This window comes from Sinohyriopsis cumingii, chromosome 9 (assembly GCF_028554795.1).
Source record: "Sinohyriopsis cumingii isolate HCF-2022 chromosome 9, ASM2855479v2, whole genome shotgun sequence".
NCBI lineage: Eukaryota > Metazoa > Mollusca > Bivalvia > Unionida > Unionidae > Sinohyriopsis > Sinohyriopsis cumingii.
In genome coordinates, this window is record NC_142969.1 from 20,158,627 (window position 1) to 20,171,027 (window position 12,401).

Consider the following 12,401-nt stretch of genomic DNA (forward strand, 5'->3'; position numbering starts at 1 on the left):
CATCATCATCAAAAGTAGGCCTCGGACGTGGCAAAGGCTTAAGACAGTTAAAGTTGATTGCTTAAACTCACCCCTACACCAAGAAAATAACGGCCCTTTTCAGGGCCACCCACTTCTCTCGAAAAGAGATACAATTTCAATTGCCAATTACTCAAAATAACAACCCATTTTACCCCTATAGTACGTGTCTGTGTATGAGTGCGTGAGTGTAGGTTCTTATTTTAAAATCATAACCCAAAGTCACTTAACTTTTATCATTAATGTATTCTGTTATCCATAGTTACAATCCAATTCACAACATAAACACTCTTAAAAAAGTTCATTCACTTCTTTTGTGTCATTATTTACTCTCTCTGTTTTTTAAATTTCTTCACAGGCTTTTCCTCTTCTTCCTCCTCGCTTTCTTCCCTTCTTCTTTTCTTCTCCTGTTTCTTTTTCTTCACCTGTCTGCTTTCTTCCTCTTCTTCTTCCTCTTCTTTCTCTGAAGAATCCCTCTTTTCCTCTGACTCCTCTTGTTTCTTTTTGGGGAATCTGGAGACCAATGTCCTTTTTCTTGACAGTAATAACAGGTATCTTGACTTTTGTCTTTTCTAGCCCCTGTTTTTTTTTTCTTTTTTGACGGTCTGGACACTCTGAAGACCAATGACCTTTCTTCTGATAGATATAGCAAGTATCTTCACTTTTATCTCGAAAGGAAGGAGAGTAGTCCGAAGGCTGGTCTGAAGAAAATTTTCTAATGACCCCCACGCAACGCTCTGATGAAACGTTCCATCTGGCTAGTCTCTTCCATCGTTGTGCTCAGTTAGAGAGTGAAATGAATACCCTTTTATATACGCTGGTCTGCCATGACTATAAAGTACCCCACGGTGTTTAAACTTGAGTCATCTGACTTTTTGCTTTCAAGATGAAACGATCTAATTCATTTGAGAAGAAAGAAAAAGAAGAAAGTAAGAGGCAGAAACGTGATCTATCGCCTCGTACCAGAGCTGAAGTCTTGGCACAAATTCATTCCAGTGATTTTGAAGACGATATGAGTGAACCAGAATCCAAGCCCTCTCAACCAAGTTCACCGCCCTTAGTTAACCCTGACAAATACTATTCCATTCGAGAGACAGAAAAGCGCTCCTCTAGAAAATTTAGAACAACGGCTTACACCTACACGGTGAAGTTTAAAGATTTCAAGTCCGAAGTACCGTTAGAGAAAGCAGAAGGGTTCATCACCGAGATGTGGGATTCTTTACTCACCGCACTCAAGCGACAATGTCAACCCAAAGAAGACGATCGCTTGACACTATCCATACAACACGATGGTTTGAAATCCCATGTTTGGATTGAGTTTAGCAGACCCACAGAACTGACCCTTTCCAAAGTCATGGACAAGATACAACAGGTGCAACAATCCAATGACAAGTTTGACATCACCGATGGTAAAGCCACACTGAAAATGGCTCGAGTCTCTCTTCCTCAAGGGACAGGACGCAAAAAGATGTTATTGGTGGACGAGCTTCGCAGCACCAAAACAAGTCTCGTCCGAATTAACAACCCTCAAGACCAGATGTGTTTAGCCCGTGCCATCGTGGTGGGACGAACCTATGCCAACAAGAACGACATGGTAGAATGGAAAAGAGCCTGGAAAACTATTCAACAATCGGACCGAGCCAAACAACGAAACGAAGCAGAACTCCTGTTACAACAAGCTGGCCTGTCCAAAGACACACCCTGTGGCATTCCTGAAATGCAAACATTGCAAGATGTCCTAGCTCCACGCTACACCTTGAAAGTGCACCCTCAAGAAGTGCGTGGGTCTCTGTTGTTTCGAGGCCAAGATTTTAAGGACGGAAAATACATTCACCTTTATCATCACGATGACCATTTCGATACCATTACCAGTATCACCTCATTCCTGGGATACAGTTATTACTGTGAGAAATGTGACTATGGTTATAATAATCGAGAACAACACAAATATTGCGGATCGAAATGTTCAGGATGTTTGGCCTCTCCACCCTGTCTGAGCGAAGGACCAGTGCCTTGTTCAACTTCTCTGCGCACGTTTGTCAGCCCTGCCTGTTACCAACAACATCTCAAGACGCAAGGTTCACAGAAGAAATGCGCTTGTCAACTGCTGAGATTGTGCCCCGCGTGTGGACAAGGCATACGTGCCAATAGTGCCAAGGCACACGTATGTTCAGGAAAGAAAAATGTCACATTTTTCACCACATCGTGGACTTGGAACACCAATGCTACGTGCAAAAATACCAACCAGAGAAAGAGGAGGATGGTCACAAGAAGAAAGGCAATTTCATCTTTTTCGATTTCGAATGCATGCAAGAGACCGGCATTCACATTCCTAATTTCTGCGTGGCCCATCGAGCGTGCGACAAGTGCATTCAAGAACCTATCTTCAGTCATTGCCCTTAATGCAGCAAGATTCCTGGAGGGCGTGAAAAAAACTTTCCGGGACCGAACACGCTAGCCGATTTTGCCCAATGGGTCTTAGACCCCATCGACAAGACGTGGAGCCAAGAGGACATCGAACGTTACGGAGATTGTCATCGTCATGCCACGGAGATGGCTCACAATTTCTCCGGATACGATGGACAGTTTCTTCTCAGATACTATACGGAACAAGGCACTGAACGACCTAAAGTCACTTTGAACGGAGCCAAAATCATTTCCATGCAAGTGGGACAAGTACAGTTTAAAGATTCAATGAGTTAGTTGGCCATGCCTTTGAGCCGAATGCCTAAAACGTTTGGAATGACAGAAATGGCTAAAGGGTATTTTCCACACTTTTTCAATACGGAAGCCAATCAACATACCGTTCTACCCCATTTGCCTGAGGCTAAAGATTACGACCCCGACAACATGCGTACCGAACAACGAGAAGCTTTCTACGCTTGGTACCAGGCTCACTCCTCCGACCCTTTTGACTTTCAGGAAGAAATGCTATAGTATTGTCGTTCCGACGTGGATATTTTACAGCGTTGCTGTGGAAAATTTCGAGAACTGTTCGTGGAACACGGAGGGGTCGATCCTTTGAAAGAAGCTTGCACCATTGCCAAAGCGTGTTCCTTAGTGTACAGACAACGATTCATGCCTGAAAACACCGTGGCGGTCATCAACCCTCAAACGACCAACTATGTCGAACGTCAATACTCGGTCAAAGCCCTACGCTGGTTACATTACTTGTGCGAACAGGAAGACAAATGGATTCAGCATGCCCGCAACGGAGGGGGTGAAAAGACCATCGGAACGTATTCGGTCGATGGCTGGGACTTAGAAAACCCCAAGATCGTGTACGAGTTTAACGGTTGCTTATTTCACGGATGTCCCGTCTGTTACCCTGACCGTGGCACTAAAAATCAGTTTTTACAACGAACCATGGAAGACTTGTACCAGGACACTTGTCAGCGACGCCTAAAGTTAGAACAGAAAGGATACCAAGTGGTGGAAATGTGGGAACACGAGTACGATAACCGTTTGAAAATCGATCCCGAGTTTAAACGTCTCGTGGAAAGTTACAAGCTGGTGGACCGCCTGAACCCGAGAGATAGTTTGTACGGAGAAAGGACCAATGCCACCTGTTTGCTGTACCAAGCCGACGAAGAGAAAGGAGAAGAAATGAAATACTTGGACGTGTGTTCGCTGTATCCCTACGTGTGCAAATATTGTCACTTTCGTGCAGGGCACCCACAATTGTTCACGGAACACATCGACCTGAAAAACATCCGACAATATGAAGGCTTGATCAAGTGCAAAGTTTTGCCTCCCACGGACTTGTACCATCCCGTCTTACCTCACCATTGTCAAGGCAAACTGATGTTTCCTTTGTGCCGTATTTGTGCCGAAACGTGCAACCAAGACCAGCCTTGTCAGCACACCCAGGAAGAACGGGCCTTGACGGGGACCTGGGTCAGCGTAGAATTGTTCAAAGCTCTGGACATGGGATACCAACTGTTAGAAGTGTACGAAATTTGTCACTTTCCCAAGACACAACAATACCACAAGGGTGACCCCACGCAGAAAGGGATTTTCGCAGACTACGTGGATGCTTTTTTGAAACTGAAACAAGAAGCCAGTGGCTATCCGTCCTGGTGTCACACTCCCGAAGACCAAAAGACATTCAAAGAGAAATACTATGCACAAGAAGGCATCTCTTTAGACCACATCGAGAAAAACGAAGGCAGGCGATCGTTTGCCAAAGTGATGTTAAATTGTTTGTGGGGCAAAATGGCACAACGCCCGTGTTTACCCAAGACGGAGTATTTGACCGAACCTTCCCGCTACTTTCAGACGATTCACGACAAAACCAAATACATGAAACACGTGGACGTCGTTCGCGAGGATTTGATCTTGGTCAATTACGAAGAAGATCTGGACTTTGTACAAGACGACCCTTTTGGAAATGTCATCATTGCGGCTTACGTGACAGCTCATGCTCGCTTAAAATTGTACGAAGCTTTAGAACTGTTAGGGGAACGCGTCCTGTACTTTGACACGGACAGTTGCATTTACATCCATCACCCGAGTCAACAGCACCCTGACATCGAAGGAGACCGTTTAGGAGCCTGGACAGACGAGCATCCCGACGACAAGATTCTAAGTTTCGCCAGTGGTGGTCCTAAAAATTACGGTTACGAATACCGGGACAAACAAGGAGAAGTGCACACGCAGTGCAAAGTGAAAGGATTGACTCTGAATTATCGTACCAGCCGAGTGGTGAACTTTGGGGTATTGAAAGAAGCCTTGCAGTCTGGAGAGGACGAGCACTTTAAAGTGACCACCTATCAACCGAACAAGATTGTACGTTTACCCACTCACCACATCGTCAATCGACCCTTGGAAAAAGTCTATCAAATCGTGTACCAGAAACGAGTGCGACTTCCTAATCATTTCACCTTACCGTATGGACACGTCGGTATTGGTCTGTATATAAAAAGGAACCCTAGGCAAGATCGATATTTCATTGTGACTACCAAGACCAAGTGAACAAGATGAATACTTTCAGAGAAACACAAAACAAGTTTAGAAAGGCACAATTCAAGTGTGGGGCTTCTGAAGTGGAATGCGCTTGTGAGCCTTGCGTCTTTTCAACCTGTGTTAGTGACAGTACCAGAAGAACCCGTCACCCAGGACAGGACTGTCATGGACATTCCTGAAAGGTCATTCCGGGAGGACACTTGTGTGACAATACCTCATGTAGAGACTGTAAGAACATTACACACTGTCCCTAGGACATCTTGGTTACCCAGAACATGTTGCACAGAGACTTGTTTATATTCCACTTTGATCGTTTTGATTTGTTTTTTATTCCTGTACATAACTATTTGGCTTTTATGTATTTTTGTCTTTCGTGTTGTTCATATTTGAAACATTTAATAAACGTGTCCTGAAAAAAGTATATAAACACTTGTCTTGTTTTTTTAGTGTCACAAGTGACATTCCTCACACTATGGCTACTTCTACTGTCTCTGCTCCCTCTTCCTCCACTGTCAAAGTCATCGACGAACACTTAGATCGTGCCAGTTGGGAGGCTTTGTATCTTCGTCATCCCTTTAACATGCTCATTGCTGGACCTAGCGGTTCAGGCAAAACCGAATTTGTCAAACGTTTGATCGAACATAAACATCATTTGATCGATCGACCACCTCAACGCATCGTGTGGTGTTACAAAGAGTGGCAATCGGCGTACAGCCTCTTGCGAGAAAGTCAAGGCGATTCCATCGTGTTTGTGGAAGGCATTCCTAAAGAAGACGACGGCATCGTCTCTGACTCCTGACAAACCCATTTGGTCATTTTTGACGACATGTTAGGAGAAGACGAAGAAGAAATTAAACTGTGGTTCACGCGCAAAGGGCATCACCGTAATGCCAGTGTCGTTTACATCACTCAAAATTTGTTTCAACAAAGTAAAGCCCATCGCATCATCAGTCTCAATGCGAATTACGTGGTCTTGTTTAAAAGCCCTCGAGATAAATCGCAAGTGCAAGACTTAGCCAAACAGTTAGGAACGCCTTGGCTGACTCAGGCGTACGACGATGCCACTCACACTCCACACGCCTATTTACTCGTCGATTTGAAACCTACGACCCTCGATGATTTGCGATTTCGTACCCACTTGTTTCACCACTGGTGCCAAGACGGAGGGCCTGTCCTGTACACGTCTCCGTCCTCGACTTAACTTCATTCAACAAAAAAATCTATAAAAACTTCAGACCCTTTTCGTCTGTCTCACACACAGTGTGAACATGACGTCCCTTCAGTCGCACCTTCCCGTCAAATTGATTCGTGCCTTGTACGGCATCAGTCGAGAAAAAAATCCACAAATACGAGCTCGTGTCTTAGAAGCTAGTCTCAATGAAGTCTTACGATGGTTCACGGTGACGGCACGTCAGTTACTCCAATGGATCATTCAGATTCCTCATCAAACCAAACGCTTTTTTGATCAAAACAAAGTCGCTTTGACCCAACTGGCCGATCCCCGCATCGACACTCAAACCAAAAAACAAATCATTTTGAAACCTGGAGGGACCGGTACTCTAGGAGGGGTTATCATTCGCTCTCTCTTAAGATGGGATCCTAATGCGCCCAAAGTTCTCCCCAAGACAAAAAAAGAAGTCAAACGAAGCTACAAGAAGAAAAAGAAAAAGACCAGGTCCCCAAAGAGAGCCTTGTCTGCAAGAACTTCTCCAGTGGCGGGACCCTCCTCTTACCAGACACCACCCCGGAAAAAGAAAAGTCCCCAGAAGAAAACTAGTCGCAAGAGAGGCACTTCGGCCAGGACGCAACCTTACACTCGCAAACCACGGCCAGCCACGGCGGTGACTGCATCTCCGGTAGCCTCAGGTTCAATCACTTCTCCGTTGATGTCCCCAAGAACAGAACAGTACTTGGAGACGTTGATCACACCAAGAACTTCTCCGTTGATGACCCCAAGAACTTCCCCAGTGGCAGGGCCCTCCCATTTAACGGCAGTGGCTGCGACTCACAAAGTACCTACTCCCAAAATCAATGTCCAAGAGAGATCGGGCATGTTACAAAGTTTACTGGATTTGTCCAAGCAAGAACTGGCTCGATTTAGTCCGTTGCGTACCCCTCCACGACGTGTCATGCCTGTCCTCAAGTTGATACGCCGTCAAGACAATCAGTGGCGACGCGTTCCAGTGTAAAAAAGGCCTGTGACCAAGTAGGGGTATCAGTGTTTTTGGTGCTGAAGACTCAAAGATGTCACCCTCCAGAAAACATTGCTCTTCTAAACAACCCCAAGGAAAGAAAAGGAAAGGACTCCATCCACGTTTAGTCAAACATGGGGACATGTTATCTGTCCTGTCCAAAGCTTCTCCACCCCTGCGAAAAAAAACTCATTCATTCGGCCTCCAAAGAGGTCATCGATACCGTGTGCGAATGTTGTTTGAACGTCTTGAAAGGCACAATCCCTTTGTCCAAACACCAGAAACAATGCTTAGGCAAACATCGTCACGTTCTGCGTCAAATGGTTCAAAAGAAAATCCCTCTCGGACAAAAGAAGATGTTGGTTCAACGTGGAGGAATTTTACCCCTCTTGCTAGGTCCCTTACTGAAACGAGTCTTGGGAACCATGTTGGAAGGCCTGATGGGAGCAAGATAAAAAGGCCCTCTGGAGTCCCAAGATCTCAGAATCGACCTTTGAAATCCCATGGAAGGACGAAAACTAGCTTTAGGGCCTTACAAACGATGGATGGAATACCATCGTTGGCAAGAACAACGCACCCCGCATTTACCTCCCAATCCCCATTTGAACGAGATGTCCCAGTTACAACACGAATTGCAGTCCTTAATGGATCGCCAAGATTTGTCCGAAACAGAAAAATCGCAAAAGTACGACAAACTCTTGCAACGACTGCAACTCTTTCACCAAAAAGCTTTAGACGAAACAGCACTACCCACTTTGAAAGATTTTAAGACCTTGATGAAAAGTCCAGCACCATCATCACTACCACCACCACCACTACCATCCCCAGTGGTCGCCAGAAATGCTACCCCACGAAGGTCTGAGGAAGAAGAGATACGAGAAGTGTTTCAAACACCGTCAGCAGCTCCCATATCTAGTAAGATTGCAGCATCCTTGTTCACCCCGTCCCCCACACCCCAACGAGAAGAAATGAAAGCTTGGGTTAAAAAGATGATGTCCACTCCTAATTCGACAGAAGTGAAAAAGAAAGAAGGGAAACCAGAAGTGAAAAAAGAAAAGAAGACCAAAGCTATTCCATTGTCACCTCCACCACCACCACCACTACCTTCGACTTCTACTCACGTAGCCCATCGGACACGTAAATCCGTTTCCAAGCCACCCTTTCGTCCCACCCAAAGTAGCATCTCCGAAGAGTGGGTGACTTATTAACAAACCAAAAAAACCATGGAAAAAGTCTTAGCCAGCATTTACTACGATCCCTCCCATCCTGCAGGTTACGCAGGAGTTCACAAATTGTATCGTGCTGCCAAAACTCGACTGAAAAGTCTCCGTTTACCTCAAGTGCAAAGATGGTTACAAGAACAAGCTACTTACACTTTACACAAACCCATTCGACGCAAGTTTTCCAGAAGTCGCACCCGAGTGGAAGGCATCAATCATCAATGGCAAGCCGACTTAGCCGATATTTCTCATTTGGCCAGCTACAATCGTGGCTACAAATATTTGTTTTGTGTCATCGACGTCTTTTCCAAATTTGCCTGGGTCGTGCCCTTGACTTCCAAATCGAGCAGCGAGTTAGTGCGAGCCCTGCAACGGGTGCTGAAACAAAGCGGTCGTCACCCTCTTCGATGGCAAACGGACAAAGGCACCGAATTTCTGAACCAAGCTTTCCAAAAAGAATTAAAGAAACGTGACATTCATTTTTTTACCACCGAGAATCCCGAAACCAAAGCCAGCATCGTGGAACGTTTTCAACGCACTTTGAAAGAACGCATGTGGAAATATTTTACGCATCACCACACTCAGAAGTACATCGACATCTTACCGCACCTGGTGCAAGCGTACAACCAATCTTACCATCGAAGCATCGGACGTGCCCCGCAAGAAGTGACTCCCGACAACGAAGTGCTGGTGTTTGACGCCTGTTTGGTGCGTCCCCGACGAGAACTGTCCCCAAGAAAAGTGGAGTGTTGGACGTAGGAGATTGGGTGCGCATTGGCGAAACCAAACGCACTTTCGACAAAGGTTACTTACCTAACTGGACCACCGAATTGTTTCGTGTCACTGGACGAGTGCATGGGCGTCATCCTGCAGTCTATAAATTGGAAGACATGAACGGTGAAGTACTCAAAGGAACGTTTTATTTGCCCGAGTTGCAACGTGTCACCAAAAAAGAAGACGACGTGTACGACATCGAAAGCATTCTCGAACGCAGAACCCGTAAAGTGGGCAAACGACGTGTCAAAGAAGTCAAAGTACGTTGGAAAGGATATCCACCCAGTTTCGATTCTTGGATCGACGCTTCGCAAGTCATCGACTATAAAAAGAAGTGACCATCATGCCCTTTCACACAGACGCAGCTACGTTGACCACTCCTTCACCCAGTTCTTCTCTGCAAGATTTACAAAAACAATCCGTGTGGGTGTGGTGTGGAGAACGTGTGCCTAAAACGCAAATCGTCTTTTTCTGTCAAATCTTCGTGGTGTATTGTGTCATCGGGGCAGCCATTGCCAATTTGAGTTTGCAACAAGGAGACAAACAATTGTGGACCATTTTATTGAGCAGTTGCATCGGTTACCTGCTTCCTAATCCCTCCCTGAAATTCACCTCGAACGGGAACCACCTAAACCTTGTGTCCAGTGCCAGTGCCAGCCACCACTCCAACAACAACAATAACCCCATTTTGAGCGGAGACACGCCTCTGACGTTCAGTAACCCCTCGGACAGCCACAGAACTCTGGAATTATGAGTCACCAAAACCAATTTTACTTAACCTTACCCAGTGACAGTTCCATAGAGGTGTTCCCCAACAACACGTTGTGCTGTTACACGGCCAAATTACCTCAATCCATCCCATTAGATCACGAAGCCCATTGGGAAGTGGCTTTAGCAGAAATCATTCACCCGACCCAAGTCCTCAATGTCCTTCCCAATCAAAATTTTTTTACGGTGGAAGTTCATGACGAGCCAATGCAAAAGTACTTGAATACCCATGTCAAATATGATCACAAAACCTCTGATGACAAAACTCAAAAGTGGTCCTACCACTTCTTCATTCCCCCAGGCTGCTATTTTAGTGGTCAACGTTTGGTCAGCACCATAGCTTCCAGATTTAATGTCGTGTTTCTGAAAGCTTTGGAAAGTGTCAGAAAAAGTGTCACCCTGGAGTACCACAAAGCAGCTCGTCGCTTCCTGATGAAATTTGACGGGGGTAAAATCGTGTCCATTTTATTTTGTCCTGAACTGTTTAACATGTTGGGCGGGGACATGGACATGAGAAGGGCCATGATGAAGAAAAACGAATTACCAATCGTTTCCGACAACGATTCTTTTAGCAAGTTATTTCGTTTCCCGGTAGAACTGAGCCAAGGACTGAATTTGATGTTTGTGTACTCCGATGTGGTGGAGTACAACGTGGTGGGACACACCTCCGCACCTTTACTACGTGTCATGCCTTTCAAAGTAGATTCTGCCACGGCCACTGACGAAGAAGGTGGAAACACTTACCACGTCTACCGCGAATTTGTACATCCTCACTATTTGCCTGTCAGCAAGTCTTATTTGGACACGGTCAACGTTGCTATAAAAGGAGATCTGGGACAAAATATTCCATTCACCAAAGGGAAAGTCACGGTGAAACTCCATTTTCGAAAACGGTTCTCTCACGACTCGTAAGTCATGTATCCAGTGTACCGAGGGGTTGCTCGACAGCGAGGACACGGTTTAGGAGTTATGTTAAAATCGGCTTTTCGTTCGGTGGCTCCGGTGTTGAAACCGATGGTGACACGCGGATTGCACGCCTTGAAAGATGCGGCACTGACACAAGGCAAAGAATTTCTCCAAAATGTCATCATCGACAAACAAAACCCCAAAGAAGCTTTCATGAGGGCAGGCAAAAATGTCTTGCTGCAAACGGGTAAAGACCTTTTGGGCCGACGAGACACACCTATAAATGCCCTGTACGCTACCGAGTCAGGCATTCAGCAAGGACAAGGCAGAAAGAGACGACGAAGAAAACACCCTTTCACCAGACTTCAAGCTAGAAAGGCAAAGAAAAGAAGAACCGTTCGAGACTTAGACGTTTTCGATTATTGAGAAACAGACAAAAAAATGATACACCGAGAATCTTGCGCTTGTTCCAAGTCGGAACTGTTTGCCATGCCGCCCACCATGATGACCATGCAAGAATCCCAATCGGTGGAATTTCACCCCGTCTCCTCTTTGACGGATTCCGCTCCCATCGAGTTTGAAATCATAGGGCAGCCCGAGGATTACATCGATCTGAATAGCAGTTACTTATACCTGAAAGTCAAAGTAATGAAAACGGACAATACCAATCCTGGAGCCAATGATAGAGTAGCTCCTGTCAACAATTTCATGCATTCCTTGTTCAGCGAAGTGGACTTGTACTTGAATAACAAACTGGTCAGCAGCAGCATGGATACTTACCCTTATCGTGCCTACCTGGAAAATCTCTTGACGTACGGAAAAGAAGCCAAGAATACTCATCTGGATGCTTGCGTGGTATGGAAACCTGACACCGCGGGTGATAACACGTTTAACGATACAGCCCTCACAGCAGATGACGATCCTCACAATGTGGGGTTTAACACACGTAGAAATAAAATTTTGCAAGGACGTAGTTTAGAACTGATGGATCGTTTGCATTTGGACATGTGGTTGCAAGAAAAGTATTTACTGAACGCAGTGGATATCCGCCTGAGACTGAATCGTAGCAGTGCCGCTTTCCATTTGTTGGCTCATGCTAACGAGAACAAAACGTTCATCCAAGAAGCCAGACTCTACGTGCGACGCGTGGAAGTGTTACCCAAAGTGGGAAACGATATCAGTCAAACGTTGAGCAGAACCACCGCCAAGTATCCCATACGACGCGTGGAAGTAAAAACCTTCAGCATTCCTGCTGGACAGCGATCCATGATCGAAGATTATCTGTTCCATGGCCAGTTAACCAAGCGTTTGATCCTTGATATCCTCAAGAATTCAGCCTTCAACGGAGTCCACAACGAAAATCCTTTCCTGTTTCATCATTACAACGTAGCCAAGATCGAAGTCAGTTGCGATGGCAAGACGCTGTGTACCCGACAATTTGAGCCTAAGTTTGGAGACAGGAATTACTTGAGGTCGTACTTGTCCCCGTACGAAGCCACCGGACAGTTAGGAACCAACACCAGTCACGGCATATCGTACGAGGATTATACAGGAGTCT

The 12,401-nt window shown here is 45.6% G+C and overlaps 1 protein-coding gene across 2 annotated transcripts in view; it reads right to left on the reverse strand.

Annotated features, from left to right (window-relative positions):
* The window catches only part of LOC149791352 (uncharacterized), a 77,164-nt gene that overhangs the window by 53,127 nt on the left and 11,636 nt on the right, over positions 1–12,401 (reverse strand). The gene's annotated exons all lie outside the window — the stretch shown is intronic.